Below are 17,639 nucleotides of genomic sequence, written 5' to 3' on the forward strand. Positions count from 1 at the left end.
AAAGAATCATAGGTTGAGTTTAGGCAAGAGAGTGGGCCACCTGGCCTCCTGGGTGTTTTCTTGTAACATAAAATCTTAAAGGAGCCCAAAACTATTCATGGTGGGCTTTGCTGGAACTTTATTTACTTGGTTATTCCTTGGAAGATAAGTCATTTCTTGAATGTGGACACCAGTAAGGAGGCTACTAACCCATTATGCCAAATTCTGTATGTTCTGGGATGGACTATACCTTTGCCACAGTGGCCAGTAAAATCTTCTAAGTGTTTATAATGGGTAAGCCTCAAAAAGCTAAATGGATTTGATGCCAGACTTTGAGTGAAAGACAAAGCTTAACCAACCATCTGAAGTTGACACATCTCAGTATTTGCTGGGAAGGCAGAGCTTATCCTATGAGTTTTCCTGGCAAGACTCAGTCAGAGTGAAATTCATTCTAAGCACATGATGGGAAAACCACTGACAAGAATAATCCTTCACATGGGTACTTACACAGCCATTACTTCAAAACTCTATTAATTAAAAATATATCAATACCCCCATTTTATAGTTGGTTACATGACTTTCCAGAAGAGATGATAAAATCTACATGTACGAACCAAGTCTCAGAGATCAGCTGTGGTTTACAAAAAAGATCTAGTCCAAAAGGCTTAGAGAAATCAGCAATACAACTTTTTTTTTTTTTTTTTTTTTTAGAAAGACGCAGATGTGGAGCTACTCTGGTGGATGTAAGAAGGTCAGAAATGTGTTGAGGAAGCTGAGGCAACCCAGTTAGGAAGTGACTCATTTGGGATCACACAATGGCAGGATCCAAACTAAGACCTTTTCCTACTTAGCTGGGAAAGCATGAAGGAACTGGTAAACATGGAAACTAAGAGGGAAAGCCCAGTCCTAAGACTCTCTGGAAGCGCCAGGCCCTCCAGCTCTGAGAATGTATCATACACTTCAAAACCGGGGCCCAGCTTTCGGACGCATGCTGTCAGAGAAAGTGCAAGGAGTGGATCCTCAGTCATCAGATTTTACATGTTGACCTGCTCAGCCTGACAAGAAGAACCAGACAGTCAGGGAGCAGCATCTCCATCGGAAAGGAAGCAGCACACCCCTGTAATTTCAGACAATGAGCGAATATTCTTGAAGCATCTTCTCCAACAGAAGTAATTTACATTTATCGATAGCTTTCAAAGGACACTCACATTCACTATTTAGTTTGGTCTTTGCAACAGTCCTGTAAAGTAGTGGGGACTGGGGTCATTACCTCCTCTTACCGGGGAAGAAGCTGAACCTTGGAGAGGCTAAGTGACGGGGCTGTGGCCAGAGTTAATAAATGGTGGTTCTGGAGTGATACTCAGCCACTACTCCTTGTGTACTTCTACACCATGGCCTCCCACTGTTTTGGGTGATATGTGGGAAACAGAAGGGAAGATGTTAGAAATTTTTCTAAACATGTGCAGAGGATATCTCTGATGTACTGGGAAGGTTTATGCCCCTCTTCATTCTACCAAACCAGAGGCAGATGTTGGGTAGAAGGAGATCAATACCCCCAAATGGTGACAACCATATGGCTGTCACGAAAACCATCCTTTCTTGCCCTTTACCCTAAATATTATTAAAGGAAAAATGGTGGAACGATGTCAGGCAGAGGCTCAGGAGAGCTGAGATTCTGTGAGGCTCATCAATTTTTAAAGTTTATGAGCCTCAGGCACATTCTTCCAAAAGGAAATACAAGACAGCATGTCTGGTCTTCCTCATAGATCATCCGAAGGAACCATGATTCTTGCTCTAGTTGGAGGATATACACATGTATTCCAGAAAGAATAAGAGTGTCTCTGTGTGTGTGTGTGTGTGTGTGTATATGAATTGTGTATATATATTGACTATGTGTATATATATATGAATTTCTATATACGTGCGTGAATGTATATAGAGGTATATATGAACATTTTATATGAAGAAAAGGTAAATAGTTCCTAAATGAAGATAACGCCTCATTGTTTAAGACAAAGTAATCAATCTACAGTGTTTGGGGGTCAGTATTAGAAATTTTTATGGTACCATATGGCATTTATTGACTATCCTACGCTAGGCACTATACGGAAGTTTTCATGTGTTAATAATGATAATAATAATAACAACAACAAATCCCGTGTTTTCCATATACCACACTCCTCTGGCAGAAAGTGTGGGGACATGATCTGAGTCCCCAGGCAGTCCTGTTCTGGTCCTTCTCTACACGTGTGCATCTCCAATCCCCTAGAAAGTTCTCTCGAACTATTTCTGAGCAGCCTGAGGGAGCGACTCACGTGTGTTCCCGTACACGGCCTTATTTGGCAGATTTCATTTTGCTCCTTCCAGTTATTTCTGTTGACTCTGGCAACAGACTATGGAAACACCCTCCATGCTGCTGCCCCAAATTGAAGTACATGAGGCTGTCAAAGGTGCCGACATGACCCATAGATGGACCCTTGAAGCATTAGAGCTACCTTGTGCTGCCTTTCTCTATGTTTTCTAGAATGATGTTCCATGGGCCCCAAAGTGAAGCTGCCTGGGGCTCCTAACCTTACAGACTTCAACAAAAGCATAGAAACAGCAGGCTGACCAAGAGAAAAATGGGTACAATTATCTTGAGAATGGGCCCTCTCCTTTCCCCAAGGCCCATTTTCTATGGACCTTTGTCAGAGGCCTCCACTCTCTCTTGTCCCTTAAGAACCTTCCATTCTAGCAGGTTTCTTGGTCACTACTATAAATAGTTCACCGGCTGACCTACCCCCTAGAGCTTCCAGCCCTCTGCACACCAGGAGGGACTCAGCCTTGCTGTACATCAACACTCCCACGTCACAGACAGCCACAACACATAGCTCTATATGCTCCACAGGTAATACATGGCTAAAATGTGCCATGCAGGCAACTGGAAAATACAACTAACTATGGGGTAGGTTTTTAGGCTGTCAGGTCAAAGTTGCTTCTTCTGTGATCTTGGAAAGTACAAGCAGCATAGGCTGCTCCAGGGGCATGGAACGGGCCCCAGGCTACACTGACTGTATCCTTCCAAGCCTGCATGCCACCGATGTGAAATCCATTTCCAAATGCTCAGGCCAAAGGCTCCCGGGGGCAGCCCAAGCCCCTGCTGCACTCAGACGTCCCCGGAGGTAAGTTCCCCAGTCTCCTCTTGTCTTTGTTTACGGGAGCCCGCGAGTCCCCTCGCCGGACCAACGGCCGTCAGCCCAGCACGCCGGCAAGTGTCCTCGGCGTCCTGCGTGGAGGTTTCGCCCTGAGCGGATAAGGCAGAAAGTCCTGAAATGAAGAGAACCAGAGAACAATAGATCAGTTCCTAGGTCCACTTGCAGAGGAAGACGACATTTCAAGGAAGCGGATGTTTTACATCTACACAGTTTTCCACTTAGCCTCTGCCCTCATCTACTGCCGCAGTAAATCTGATGACTGCCCAGCTGTCAGCCTTCCAGACAGCGTTTCTCTCCAGTGTCCCTTTAGGAAAAGAAAAAGTGCACTGCGAGAGAGAGAGAGAGAGAGAGACAGACAGAGAGACAGAGAGAGACAGAGACAGAGAGAGACTGTCTCAGGCAAAGTCCTTTTCTTCCTCTGGCTCTGCGAACAAAGCAAAGTTGTAGCCTGGCAGCAATGAGAAGACAGGGGCTGCGGAGGAGAGGGGCTGGGCGTGCGCATGCACACCTGTGGAGGTGTGCGCCTCTTGGAACACGGTCTTTCCGATGATCCCTTCCTCTTGGTGCCTCAGTTGCACGTGACCTTGTTGCCAAGGAGTCGGTTCTGAGGTTGCAGCTATGAAAACAGTTGTTTTATAACACCGCATGATTTTCCAGTTGGATTTCCATCTTATTGCTAGCCACCTGCCGACTAGGTGACCTTGTGCAGTCCAGGTAACTCCTCGAGTCTTGCTTTTTTGCACAGTTGAGGAAAAAGTATTTATTCCACAAGCATACATGGAGCACCCGGGCTTAGTCCAGGGCTCCGTGCTAGCTGCTAGGGGGGTGGGGGAAGGAGGGACAAGGAGATAAACAAAACACAGTCCTTTCTACCAAGTTCTTACTGGATGACGAAATTCCTACAACTCTCCTCTCTCGGCTTGCGGGATGCCATCTTCTGTGTCTAGGATCAGGGCTCACCCAGCCCTGCCCACGCACCTTCCATGGCACCCACTTAAACCCTCTCTCTCCTCATGCCATTCTCTAGATTCTTGCTATCTGGAACTGCGATGTACATGAGCTGTTCAGGGTACCCTACGTTTTTCTGTTTATACTTCCAGAGAGCCATTTCCCTCACCTTCCTAGCATTATCACAGTCATGATTTTATCTTTGTTTTCATCCTTTAACTAATGATTGTCTTCTCTGCTTCACTGAAACTTCCATATAGACAGGCCTCACATCTGCTATCTGCTGAGCCCAGCACATTACCTGATGCAGAGCAGGCACTTAATATTTGTTACATGAGTGAATGAATGAACCCTTGATTTCTACTCTGCTCTTTGGTATATTCTTCTTGGACCTTATTTAGCCCAATTGCCTCATTTTACAGGTGAGAAAAACTGAATTCCAGAGGGAAAAAATTAGCTCAGCATCACACTTTGCCTGAGAGGCTGAGGCAGAATGAAACACCAGGTTTCCTGACTCCGGGGATAGAATCCAGGCTCTTTCCATGCTGTTCTTTTCCTAGTGGAGGGTTAAGAGAAATGCCTCAGACATTACCAGTCTGTGACGACTCAAGAAAAGGGTTGCCAGAAATTAGCTTCCCTTAAGATGTCTCCCATCTCTAGTTGGGAGTCCCCAGGGAAGATATCCACAGGGACCCACAAAGAATAGTATCAGCAATAGCCACAACTCATCGGCTCTTATCTTTTGCCTCTACTCTCCACTTGTCCATAACTGGATTCCTGCAGAATCAGTTATGGAGCCCCACTGCTTCCATCCCCCATCGGGAGAATATCAAGCTTGGTGTCAGGGCTTCCGTCCCGACGGTTTCCAGTCTGCGGAATGCAAGACTATCACCGGTTTCTTGAAGAAGGACGGAAAGCATCTCGTCCCTCCCCCATGCCTTATGTACTGTTGTCTGTGCTCAGTCTCATGAAAGCATGTGCAAATCCTCCAGATCAGGCAGCCTCCAACCCTTCTCTCTATTGGAGCCACAAATCCGCCCAAGGACTAGCTGGGGACAGCAGGTACCATTGGTACTCTGAATCATCTTCCCCAACACAAGCCCCCAGCCGAGTCTGTGCAGGGACACCAGTGGGGACCGGCACTGGGTGAGTGGGACACAGGGTCCCACTACCTTAGTCTGCGCTCAGCAGTCAGAAATGTAACTTTTCATGAGTACCTGGGCTGAAGCAGCACAGAAACTTAGATGTTCAGATGGCGAAGCTGATGACCATGCTTCTCTGTAACAGAGGCACTTTTGCTAAATTCAAAGCGTCCCAGGTAAAACTGCCTATTTTCTGGGGCTTCCTTTATATCATTTTGCATCTCTTATTGAATGCAGCTCACTCTGCTTTTCATGAAAGGCCCCCATAATACATATGTTTTATGTTTATAGCCCACCCTAGAGGCTAACTCAATTGTTTGGATGCCATGGATTTTTGTCAAAATGATCACTTGGCTAAAAATCTTATGCCAGTCCAAAGGATGGTGAAATGGAACGAAGTCCTGCATGGCCTTCACATCAGGATCCTAGTGGGGAAAAAGCTTTCCCTACTCTCTCCTCCACTACCTTATTTATTCACACGTTAGGATTTGGGCTAGGATCTGAAGCTACCAACATAGATAAGACCCAAGCCTTGGCCTCAAGGTGCATTACACGGTCCAGCTGTAGTGGACCCATGCAAACAGAAATAATCTCACATCTAGCATTATACATGCTCTAAAAATGCTAGCCACTGGGGCTTCTGGGGAAGAAATGCTCAGGATCCAGATGTCAGAGGAAGACAGGTCAACTCCAGAAAGATCTGAAATAAAGAGGGAAATGCCAAAACAGGAAATTGAATATAATATTGGACAAATAAGGGCCAGGAAACAGAGTGGGGAAGCAGATGGCTAAATAGGACCAGACATCAGGCAAGATCACCAAATGGTATATATTTGGGTGGAAACAGAAGCAAGCCAGGAGGAGAGAGAGTGTACATAAGTATCCGAGAAGATAAAAACATAGGTAGGACCCAGGGAAAGTGGGACTGACACAGCCAGCAAAGCGGAAGGGGCAGCTCAGACCCTCTGCTGGGCCTGCTGGACCTTGTGGGGCCCTTTTCTGGGTGGAATTTGATGGGGGATCCCAATTTTACAGGGCGCTGTTTTTTGGGGGTAACTCTAAGTAACTTGATTGAGGTCATGTCGAAGAATATCTCAGGCTATAAATAGGGCCCTGGACTCCCTCCACAAATTCTCTCCGTTGTCTGAGGACTCCCAGCTCCGCAGAAGACGAGGCACAGAGAGCCCCACTCAGAACCGCGGATGTGGTGGGGAAGTAGAAACCAAGCCGACATTTGGTGTGTTGTAGCATTCCTAGCTCTGGTTTAACACAAGAGATGTGTTTCGCTCACAAACTGGCACTGAGAGCTCATTTACATTTAAATAAGAGGCTTGTTAATGCCAGCAGGAGGACGCTGTCAATGCCAAGCCTGGCTCAGGATTCCTGCCAAGGAGTTTCTAAGAGCATCGCTCTAGGAAACTCCCCCAGAAGAGAAGCAAGCATGCCTTCTCATTAAGACAACTCCACCACAGTGACATTTGCCTCAGAGTGGCAAGCCTTTGGCTGGGCTGGAAGCAGGTTGTCGAGTCTTAGAAAGTTATCTGTTGCCAAGACAGTCGTTTAGTTCAATTTGGCTCTACACACATTCAGAGACCACTGGCACATGTAAGGTGGGCTGGTCAGCCAGGCAGCAGGCTCATTCCGGACCTCTGGCCCTTCCAGTCATGTTGGGAGGTCTGGGTGTTATTAAGAAGCACATGCAGAAGCTCTTCTTACAACATGAAGGAAGAGGGGGCCCACCCTATTGTTGGACAACTCTTTAATATTGGAAGGTTCTTCCTGGCATGAACAGGAAATATGTCTGTTGTAAAAATAGTGTACTCAAAATGCCTACAGATGCCAAGCAGGGAACATAGAGGAGTGAGGCAAGCAATTGAGTGTACCTGTCTAGTCTAAAGGGGATTACACTACTTAGCAAAAACTGATCTTGGGTTTTATAAACATAGATCTTGTCCTATATAGCTTAAAGACTGATGGGGGAAGTCAAATAATTGGACAAGAATTCCAACACAGTTAATAGGTATTATCTGGGCGAAGTGAAAAGTACCGTAGAAGCACATGGGAGCAGTAGGGTTACATAACCCAGAGTTCAAAGGTCATAGGGGGCTTGATGTTTAAGTTCCCTCTGCAGGATGAGCAGAAGTTACCCAGGGAGAGATGGGTGGGGAGAAAGGGAAGAACAGGTCCAAAGGCCCTGAGGCAAGATAGATAGCAAAGTACGTTTGAGAAAACTTAAATTTTCTATGGTGGGAATTTAAAGTTCAAGGTAGGGAAAGGATAGAGAGGTAAGTAGGGATTAGAGTCCCAAGGGCTTCCAAGCCTCTGAAAGAGTTTGGACTGTAACTTAAGATCGGTGAGTTAAGCAGAAGAGTAACAGGTCAGGGTTGATGCAGGCTGAGTCCTCTACAGATTAAACACCGCCCCCCCCACACTCCTCACAGTAGATAAAGACCAGCTCCAGACTTGGCGTCAGAAAGCTGTGGGCTCTGGTTCCAGCTCCACTACTCCGTGACAATGGGCAAGTCTTATTCAGCTCTCCTGCGAAATGGAAAGAACACATAACCACTGCTGGTGAAATAATGGGGGACAAGAGAACTGTCATACGCTGCTGGGGCTCTGGTAAAACAGGAACCATTAAAACCTAATCAGGGCTGTTTGACAATATGTATCAGAAGCCTTGAGAATGTGCATTCTCTCAGATTGAGCAATTCCATTTCTAGTATTTAGCTTAAAGAAAAAATTAAGTATTTTTTGGCAAATATTTAACTGTAGCAGTATTCAATGTAGTGTTGTTTATAAGAGCCAAAAAAAAAAAAAAAGTGTAATTTAAGTCTGTGCTGACTGGTTATTCCTTAAATTCTTTATCCTGTTGAGTTAATTTTGGCCTTCAATATTGAAATAAGATTGGCTCAGACACCGATCCCATGTGCAGGGGAAACCCTGTGGCCCCAATCCCAATATCTCTGGCGATTCTTAGTCTCCTAGCTGCCTCTGCCTCCAAGATCTGTTTAGTTCTCCATCGTCACTCTATATTTTGCACGGGCCCGTGCTGTCCTTTTATTGCAATGTACCACTTTGTATAATATAATCTACCCTAAATGCCCTTTACTCCTCTGGGTACCTTGGCCATAGGCAAGAAGTGTGGTCAAATATTACTAAAAGCTTGAAAGCGAGGAGGTTGATGGCCAGGGGACAACCACCTTTACCAGCACCTCCCTCCCCCATTCTAAGCCTCTTTCCATCTATTCTGTTCTTTGTTTTCCAGGATCTCTCATTCTTGGCCTCCTTGTCTACCCACCCCTAACCTATTTCCTTTCCCTTATATTTTTCAAATTCATCTGGCTCTCTACTCCTCAACTTGTATGCCATCCTAACTCAGGAGTGGATTCTATGCAGGGTCTTACTCATTAACAGCACGGAAGAGTCTTTTTTGTTTGGGGAAGAGGGGAAGAGGGAGAGAGAGAAGCTTAAGCGGGCTCCACGCCCAGCGGAGCCCGACGTGGGACTTGAGCCCATGACCCTGAGATCATGACCTGAGCCCAAATCAAGAGTCAGATGGTCAACCAACTGAGCCACCCACGCACCCCAGCATGGAAGAGTCTTAAGATTTCTGTCCTTTTCATGTTCCCCCAGTGGTTTCTGTAAGTGGAAGGATGGAACATAAGAATTTATTTCCCTATTCATATGCACTATGCCAACCTCTTCCCGTTTTAGAAAGGAAAAGAGGCACAATAATTTTGCTTTGTTTTTGTTTTAATAGTCTTTGAAATAATCTAATTGTCCCCAAATTGGGGATGAAATAAACCAAAACACAACCATGCAATGGAGCACATTAAGAGGTCAAGATGACATAGAACAGATATCAACATGGGAAGATGTTCAGGAGCTAAACAATATATATGCTATAACTCCATTAAAAATATGAATTTGCTAGTAGGTATGCAAGAAAAAAGACTGGAAAATGGTGTTACTGGTTATCTTTAGAGCAGTGAGTCTCAATGGGAGTGATTTCACCACTAGGGGGCATATGGCAATGTCTCCTGACATTTTTGGTTGTTCCAGTGGCGGGGAGGAGGGCGAACAGTGGTCTAATGGCATCTAGGGGGTAGAAGCCAGGGATGCTATTAAACATCCTACAATACAGAGGACAGCCCTCACAACAAAGGATTATTCAACTAAAAATGTCAGTAGTGCTGAGGTTGAAAAACGCTTCTCTAGATGAGGAGCTTACGGAATACCAGAACTTTCTTTTTTGCTTGTTTGTATTTTCTACTTTTTCTGCAGTGAGCCTATAGTTCACGTATAGTTGTTGGTTTTTTTGTTTTTTAAAGCACATTAAATGAATACCTCTGAAAAAGAGCCAGATCAAATGAATGCCTTTGTTTTTGCTATGAGAGAAGACATGTGCAAGTACTTGGCATAGTGCCTCAGGTTTCCTGACCGTCACAGTGCCTTTCTCCAAATCCACACCTTTAAATCAGGACTAAGGGTCAGGAGCCCTAATACCCCAGACATAGCAGATGACTGTCTCCCCAACTGCCCTTCTAGTCATTCTCCCTCTGATGGCCCAGGCCTTTGGGCAGCGTCATCTTACAGCCAACCCAGTGAACTTCCTATTCCCTGAAACTTCTTTAGCTTTGTCGCATGTGGTCCCCTGAGGCATCTCACCAGAACCAGAGGTGGAGCAGGGATTTGGCCAGAGACAGGGTTAAGGCCTGTGCACACCCAAATTCCAGTCTACTAATCCTCCATTTGTGGAACTATGTCTCCAGGATGCAGTTAGTTGCCTTGGAGAACCTTTGCAAAGGAATGGTTCTTGTGGTAATCAAAGTGTGTTCACTTGGAAGTTTAATCACTTGAAGAAGCAGTTTATTGCCCCCACAGACTCCTCTGCTGTGAACATTAGAACTAATTAGCAGTTGAAATAGTGATGATTTAGCAGAGCTTCTGCATTTGATGGCTGTGGTTTCAGGGCCACCAATCGCAGTTGAAAAGAAAAAAAGCAATCATCTCTGCCATGTAATGAATCCTTCTTCCTAATTCCCAGGGAACTAAAAGGCCCTGTGGGGACTGGCTTTTCATCTGACCCTAAAATTGGTCGAAACTCAGAGGTTATAGAAATGACTCACAACCTGGGAAAAGTGACCAAAACCATTTGCAGTGGATTTCAGAGAGGGGAGATTTTCCTCATTGCGCATGGCTAGCAGCTTTCTCTGGAATGTAGCATGGGTCGGTCAATCCTTTCTGCCCCCAGACTCGCTGGGAGGGAGAGAGGAGAAGCTGAGGCTGCTAACTGGAACTAATGGGGTCTGCATCCAGAGGAGCTGCGTGAGGCAGGGGCTGACATCTTCCAAGATTTTGGAAGGGAAGAAGGAGCAGAGGAAATATTGGGACTCCGTTTGGTCTGAAAGGCTTATATTAAACAATTATGTGCTGTCATCTGCCACTGATGAGGGAGGAGGGATCTCTCTGACCTTTCAAAGGTATATTTAATGGGTGCCCTTCTTCTCTCTTTCCTCTCTTTGAAGATATTCCCAGAGCTTCGGTTCTGCTCATTTCTTCATTTTTCTCCCTGAGAAAAGTCATTACCAATCCTGTCTCTAGTGATCTAGTCCACATGGAACAAGGCTCTGAAATCTCTTCACTGTCTGCAAACACAACTTGTTTCCCAGAAGGCAGAACTATGAGGAATAGTCTACAGGGAGGCAGAAGCAACTGTTGGCAGCCCAAAGGTGTGAGGACTTGTTTTGGAAGGGACAGCGCTCCCCAAGAAAGAGAGTGTTTACATCATGCTTGAACAGCTTGGCGAGGATGTCATGGCGACACTACAGATCTCAGGAAGGGCAGGGAAAGTGTTGGTTCCTCACTAGATGACCGGGACAAGGTCTTTTCTAACTTGGATTTTGATATTCTTTCTTGCTTTTGTGAATAACACAGAATAGCAAAAATAAAAACAATAAAATTCAAGAACAACAACAACAACAACAAATGTTGCTAAAGTTAAGGGAACTCTTGAGAGGTTTTCTTTCTTTTTTGTTTGTTTTGTTTTGTTTTTTCCCTTCCATTTTTTTCCCCTCTCTCAAGAGGTTATGATGCGCAGGAAGTCATTCTGTCCAGACAGCAATGTATAACAACGGCCTGGAACTTTTCCATTCTACTGAGTCAAAAAAAAAAAAAAAGTGCCAGAGGAAGTAATATTAGTCAGTACTTAGTCACACTTGAAAACAATGGGATAGTTTAGGTTGGCTTGACATCACACATTTGCATCTGGTTACGGCCCAAGAAGAAGCCCTTTCAGTTGGCAGATTTTGTCCAGTGTTTGAAGGGATTCGAGTCCTCCCTCGCCCTTGTGTTACAGTAAAGACTACAAAATGGTTCCTCACAGCCCTTGAGGGGAAAAAGTTTCACATAAAAATTTAGAAGGATTTGAGAAGGGAAAAAAATGGAGTGGAAAATCTCAGCGGCATGAAAGAACAAGTCTATACGGGTTGATCTTCCTCTCCTCCTGGAAAAGTATAATTGCCTTCCTCTTACTCAGCAGCCAGATCTCTCACTCTCCATTTCCCTTAGGGACAACTCTAGAAAGAGAGTACATCTTAACCCTTACCATTCCGCACACCAGACCTTCCCTCCCTTCCCTCCTTCCTTCCTTCCTTCCTTCATGTCTACTTAATACGCATTTATTCAAGGTCTGTTACATACCCGGCTCAGTGTATACATAGAGGAGCAAAACACAACTTCCAACCTACAGGGTTTTAGTCTGGATGGAAGTTTGACTAGAAGAAAAATAAATTTTAGTTTAATATAAGAAGTATCCTAGTACATGTCTGCTCTAATTTCTACGGGCTTACATATAGAAGAGTGAGAAATACCACCCTGGAATATTTCCTGGAGTGGGTAACATGGGGGCTGGCCCTTGGACTATGAGTAGTGTCAAAGGGAAACAAAGCTAGACATTAGTTCAAGTGGAGAAAGCACTTTATTCTGTAACTATTGACGGGAGGGGAAAGGGTTAAACTCCCCTTGCATTTGTGCAGGGGGTGTTGGGCATTTTAAAAGGAGCATAGGGTAGTAAGGAGGGGAGTAGACAGGGGTTCAACTAGAATCAAGGAAGTGAAAAATTACAAAACGCCAGCAAGAGAGTTGGTCAGTAGGACTGTGATTAGCCCAGCTGTGTCTGCTGGCTGGCAATCATGAAGCCAGGGTTCTGTCCTCCCACAGAGACTGGCAGACCAGAGCCCTGTCCTTTCTGATGATTACATTTCAAAGCAGTGGCTTTCAGTTCCTTGAGATATTCCTGGGCTGTAGGAGATGTGTGTGTGTGTGTGTGTGTGTCCCTAAAAGGGACAGAGGAGGGACTTGCAATTGTAAGCATTTTAAAGTCAATGTTCTAAGAAAGAGGGGTCAGACGCTCATTGTTAGGGTTGGTCAGGGCTCAGTGAGGGCCTTTGAATGGAGTCCTTTTGTATTTCTCAGTGGGTGCCAGACAGGAAGAGGAAGGGGCAGTCTAATCATAAAGAAGGGACTACAAAGGCATGGAGAAGTGAGAAGGCATGGTTAGTTTAGAAATGTTGCCTGGTTTAATGGCGGGAATGTTGGGGGGAGGAGTGGAGTAGAGAAGTCTGAAAAGGTAACCTAGAGTCTTCAGGGTCATGCCAAGGAGTTTGTGTTGTATCTTGGGGCAATGAAGAGATCGTCAAGATTGGGATCAAGGGAGCAGTGTGGTCCCATTTGTGGCTTGGAAATAAGCTGGCCACAGTGGAGGATGGTTTAGAGGTGGGGTGAAGTGGTAGGTTCAGAAAGACTGAGGCAGGGAGAAAAGCATGGGCTCTGAAATGATTTCCTTAAAGGAATGAAAACCTGGACTGTGGCAGGGTGGACAAAGCGAGGGAGATGGCTTTCAGGAGATGGGACAGGAATGGGGAGCCATTAGATGAGTAAATGAGAGGGAGGTTTGGGGGACCAAACAGGCTTGGGTTCTGCATGACTCAAAGGACATGGCAGACTTTGTTGACATAACTGTAGTGTGTTTGTTTCTTCCTTCTTCCTATTTATCCAACTCATGCCCTTAATGAGAGAGTTGAGAGGGAGGCCCTCTCACCTGAATTTGGGAATCTTGTTTGGGGTACTTCATGCAGAATTCTCTACCATTGTTAACTTTTACATCATCATAGGAAAGTAGTGAGTGTTACTTATTTCCTGAGCATAACAGCCAAGGCAGAAAGAGGTGAAATGCTTTGCTTTGGACATAAATCGAAGGTGAAGTTGAAAGAAGACCAGTTTAATTCCACTGGATAATAATTCAGTTAGGATCTGTGATGTGCCAGGTTATGCTAGATATTTTGGGAGCACCTAAATTAGTAAGACTTTTCCCTTCTCAGAAAAAAAAAAAAACAACCACCCATAATTGGGTATGCAGACATGGATACAACTGAGGGAGGGTGGGATGCTAGTTTGCACTGTAAAGGGAACTTGGAAGAGGGACTAGTCAGTTTTAATAAAGAAAGTAGTGGAGACTTGATGGAAGAAGATTTTGTAGGAGATGTCAGGGGCAGGGAGGTATGGGAAGAGAAGTATCCTGTAATTGCATGGCCCACACTGAGAGCTTTGCTCTAGTTTCCATTTTCCATTCATCCTTATCTACAATTAACTAAAGAAGTTGATTCTAGGATTTTGTATAGGAAGTGCTGAGAGGAGACTTCCCTTAGCCCCTTTCCAAAGGTAGCCTTAATCTCAGATGCACTGGTCACTAAGGATGTTTTAAACACTTGACTCTGTCCTGGAGTAGAAAGTGGAGTTACCAGGGAGCACTTCTTCCCTTCCTTTCTCTTTTAATGATTATATTATGAACCATAAGATGCACATAGAGCACATATTATAATGTATCATAACGAGTGCCTATGAACCCATAACCCAACTAAAGAAATCTAGTATTAATAACACCACTGAGGTTCCCTTATGTCTTTCACCAATCACATCTTCCTCCTTTTATCTTGTTCCCCAGTATGTATATAAGAATATGTATATAGAGGTCCTTAGACAGCATAATTAGTTTTGCTCATTTTTATTTTTTCAATAAATGATACGAATATATTTACCCTTTAAAACTGTTTTTTTCCCCTCTAATATTATGTTTCTGAGCACTGGCCATATCCAGTTACTCAGCCTAGAGTACATTCATTAATGTTCAGTTATACATTGTTCCATTGAAGGAATATACTATTTTTTACTGATCAATTATCCTCAGATGGACATCTGTGTTATCCTCAGCTTTTGCCATTAATAAACCATAGAGCCCTTTATATCTTTGTTCTCTGGGGTACATGGGCAAGAGTGGACTTGTTGGTCATAGGATTTGCACATCTTCATCTTTATTAGATAATGCTAAATTGCTTTCCTTTTTTTTTTTTTTTTTAGTATTTTATTTATTTATTTGAGAGAGGCAGAGAGAGAGTATGGGCGGGGTGGGGGGGAGGGCAGGAACAGAGGGAGAGGGAGCGGCAGACTTCTCCACTGAGCAGGGAGCCTGATGCGGGGCTCAATCCCAGGACCCTGAGATCATGACCTGAGCCGAAGGCGGATGCTTAACCAACTGAGCCACCCAGGGGCCCACTAAATTGCTTTCCAAAGTGATTTTAACTTCTACTCCCACCAGTATTGCATATAAATAACCATTACTCCACATTATCTCCAATACTTGACATTATCAGACTTTTAGATTTTTGCTTATCTGGTTGATATAAAATGGTAACTCACATTGGTTTTAATTTGCATTTCTCTAATGACGAACTTAAATGTTCTTTCACATGTCAGTTAGCCATGTGTGTTTCCCCTTCCATGAAATATCTGTTCTTGTGCCCATTTTTCTATTGAATTTTATTTTTCTTAGGAATTCTTTGTAGATTCTGGATAGTAACCCTTTGTTTCATGTCTGGCAAGTAGCTTTTCTCAGCTTGAATCTATTATGAATCTTTTGATTAACTACGTTTCTTAATTTTAGTGGGGTCTAAATTATCAGTTCTTTTCTTTATAGTTTTAATGTTAATGTTTATTTTGTTCAAGAAATCCTTTGTAACCTAAAAGTCATAAAGATCTTCTAATAGGTCTTCAAGTTTTGTCTACCTGAGGTAGGCATGGGATGTTATTTTTTTTCCACATGAAAAACCAATTATCTTAGCATCTACCCTTTCCACAGTGATTTGCAGTATCATCCATGTCATATATTAAGTAACCATAAGTGGATGGTTTTGTTTTAGGATTCTCAACTGTGGTCCATTTGTATATCTGTCTTTTCACACAAATAGTACACTGCCTTAATGACCACAGCTTTACGTAAGGTTTTATCTGGTAAACAAAATTATCCTTGTTCTTCAAAAAAGTCTTCGGTATTTTAGCATTTGCTTTTCCAGGTAAATTTTATAATCAGCTTGTCAAAGTCAATAGAAAAATCTGGTGGGATTTAGATTAGAATTCCATTAAATCTATGGATCAATTTAAGGAGAACTTATATTTTTATATTTCCCTATCTTTGAATACAGTCTATCTTTCCACTTCTTTAGATCTACTTTAATGTCTTTCAGTAAAATTTTATGATTTTCTTCATTAAGGTCTTCTACATTTAAAAAAGATATTCTTGGGTACTTTACAGTTTTTGTTACTATTTTATATGGTTTATTCAAAATACATTATCAAACTTTTTGTGGTTGTTGCATAGAAATAAAATGCGATTTTTGTATATTAACATTATAGCTAGCAAACTTGTTAAACTTTTGAATGCCAATTATTTGCCTATTTTGGGTTTCCAATTTCCTATCGTTGTATCATCTATGATTGATGATGGTTTGGTTTCTTACATTCCAGTTTTATAAATTTCATTCATGTTTCTAATATAACTGTACTGACTAGAGTCCTCAGTATAAAATTGAATGGAAGTGGTGATAGTAGATATCTTTCTCTTGTTTATGATTCAGAATAATCACTTCTAATGTCTCACTATTTGGGGTAATTTTTGCATAGGTAGTCTTTACTCAGTTAAGGAAGTTTCTATTCCTAGTTTGTAAGGGTTTTTTTTTTTTTAATTGTGTTTTTATTTTAGTACATCCTTTTTCTGCATCTGTTGGGATACAATCATAAGACTTTTCTATTTTGTTCTATGCAAGTGGCAAATAACACTATAATTATAAATTATATTCTAATGTTCAACTGTCCTCATATTCCTAGGATACACCTAACTTATTGGAGGTTAAAGTATATGGCTGCCATTTTCTTTGCTCATCATCCCTTGTTACATCACTGATATTCCATCTTGGTTTATTTTCTTTTAGAATTACGGCCTATGGACATTGAGCCCGCTCCATTTTTATTTATTTCTAATGTCTTTATTTTTTCATAGAAATGGAAACTAAGAATACTTGTCCCATTTTCTTCCACATTATTAAAGTCATCAGTATTAATAGCACTCGACTCAAGATCCAGCCTTGACATTAAATTATTTTGTGACCTTGGGTAAATCCCTTCATATTTCTGGGACTTGGTATTCCCTCACAAGATCAGAGTAAAAGCACTCTAAGGGGCCTTCGTGCCCTCACAGTCTGTGAATAGGACAAACGAATGTACCTGTTGCTAGTGTTAGAATACAGAGAGCAGAAGAGGGTCAAACAACAGAAAGTGAGTAATAGGAGAAAAACAGGGAAAGGGAAGACAAGATTACATGTTATATGCCCTTTTTGTGTACAGCTTTCTGGAATGAAATTATGAATGCCCTGAATCCCAGTGATTTATCTATTATTTGCTTATTCAAAAACATCTCGTGTCTGGCACCTTTAAAAATGGTGGCCTCTTGGGGCGCCTGCGTGGCTCAGTTGGTAAAGCATCCAACTGTTGATTTCTGCTCAAGTCATGATCTCTCAAGGGTCTTGAGATCAAGCCCTGCATCAGGCTCTGCACTCTGTGGGAAGTCTGCTTGAGAGGGAGTCTCTCTCTCTCTCTGCCCCTCCCCTCCTGCGACCCCCCCAACACCACCCTATGTTCTCTAAATAAATAAATAAATAAGTAAATCTTTAAAAAAAAATGGTAGCCTCTTGCATGCACGTTTCTCGCATCTGTGTCCTCAGATCCCTCAGCATTGGTAGACTGACACATGATGCTGGAGAGATGAAATCCAAGGCCAAAGTGGGAAAGAGAGGGATACTCTTTTCTGAATTTTATGGAGGACTTTCAGGTACCCTTTAGTTCTAGTCACTCTTAAGGTAGTGGACAGGCCAGTGCACTGGGTGTCGGGGTACTGAGTTCTCTTGTAGACCTGTTACTTTAAAAAAATGAAAAAAAAGTTTTTAGTGTATGGTCACGATGGGTTATTAACTCTATGCCTTGCACT

Source organism: Callorhinus ursinus, unplaced genomic scaffold (assembly GCF_003265705.2).
Source record: "Callorhinus ursinus isolate GAN/ISIS: 27379988/994484 unplaced genomic scaffold, GSC_fseal_2.0 scaffold1, whole genome shotgun sequence".
Lineage (NCBI taxonomy): Eukaryota > Metazoa > Chordata > Mammalia > Carnivora > Otariidae > Callorhinus > Callorhinus ursinus.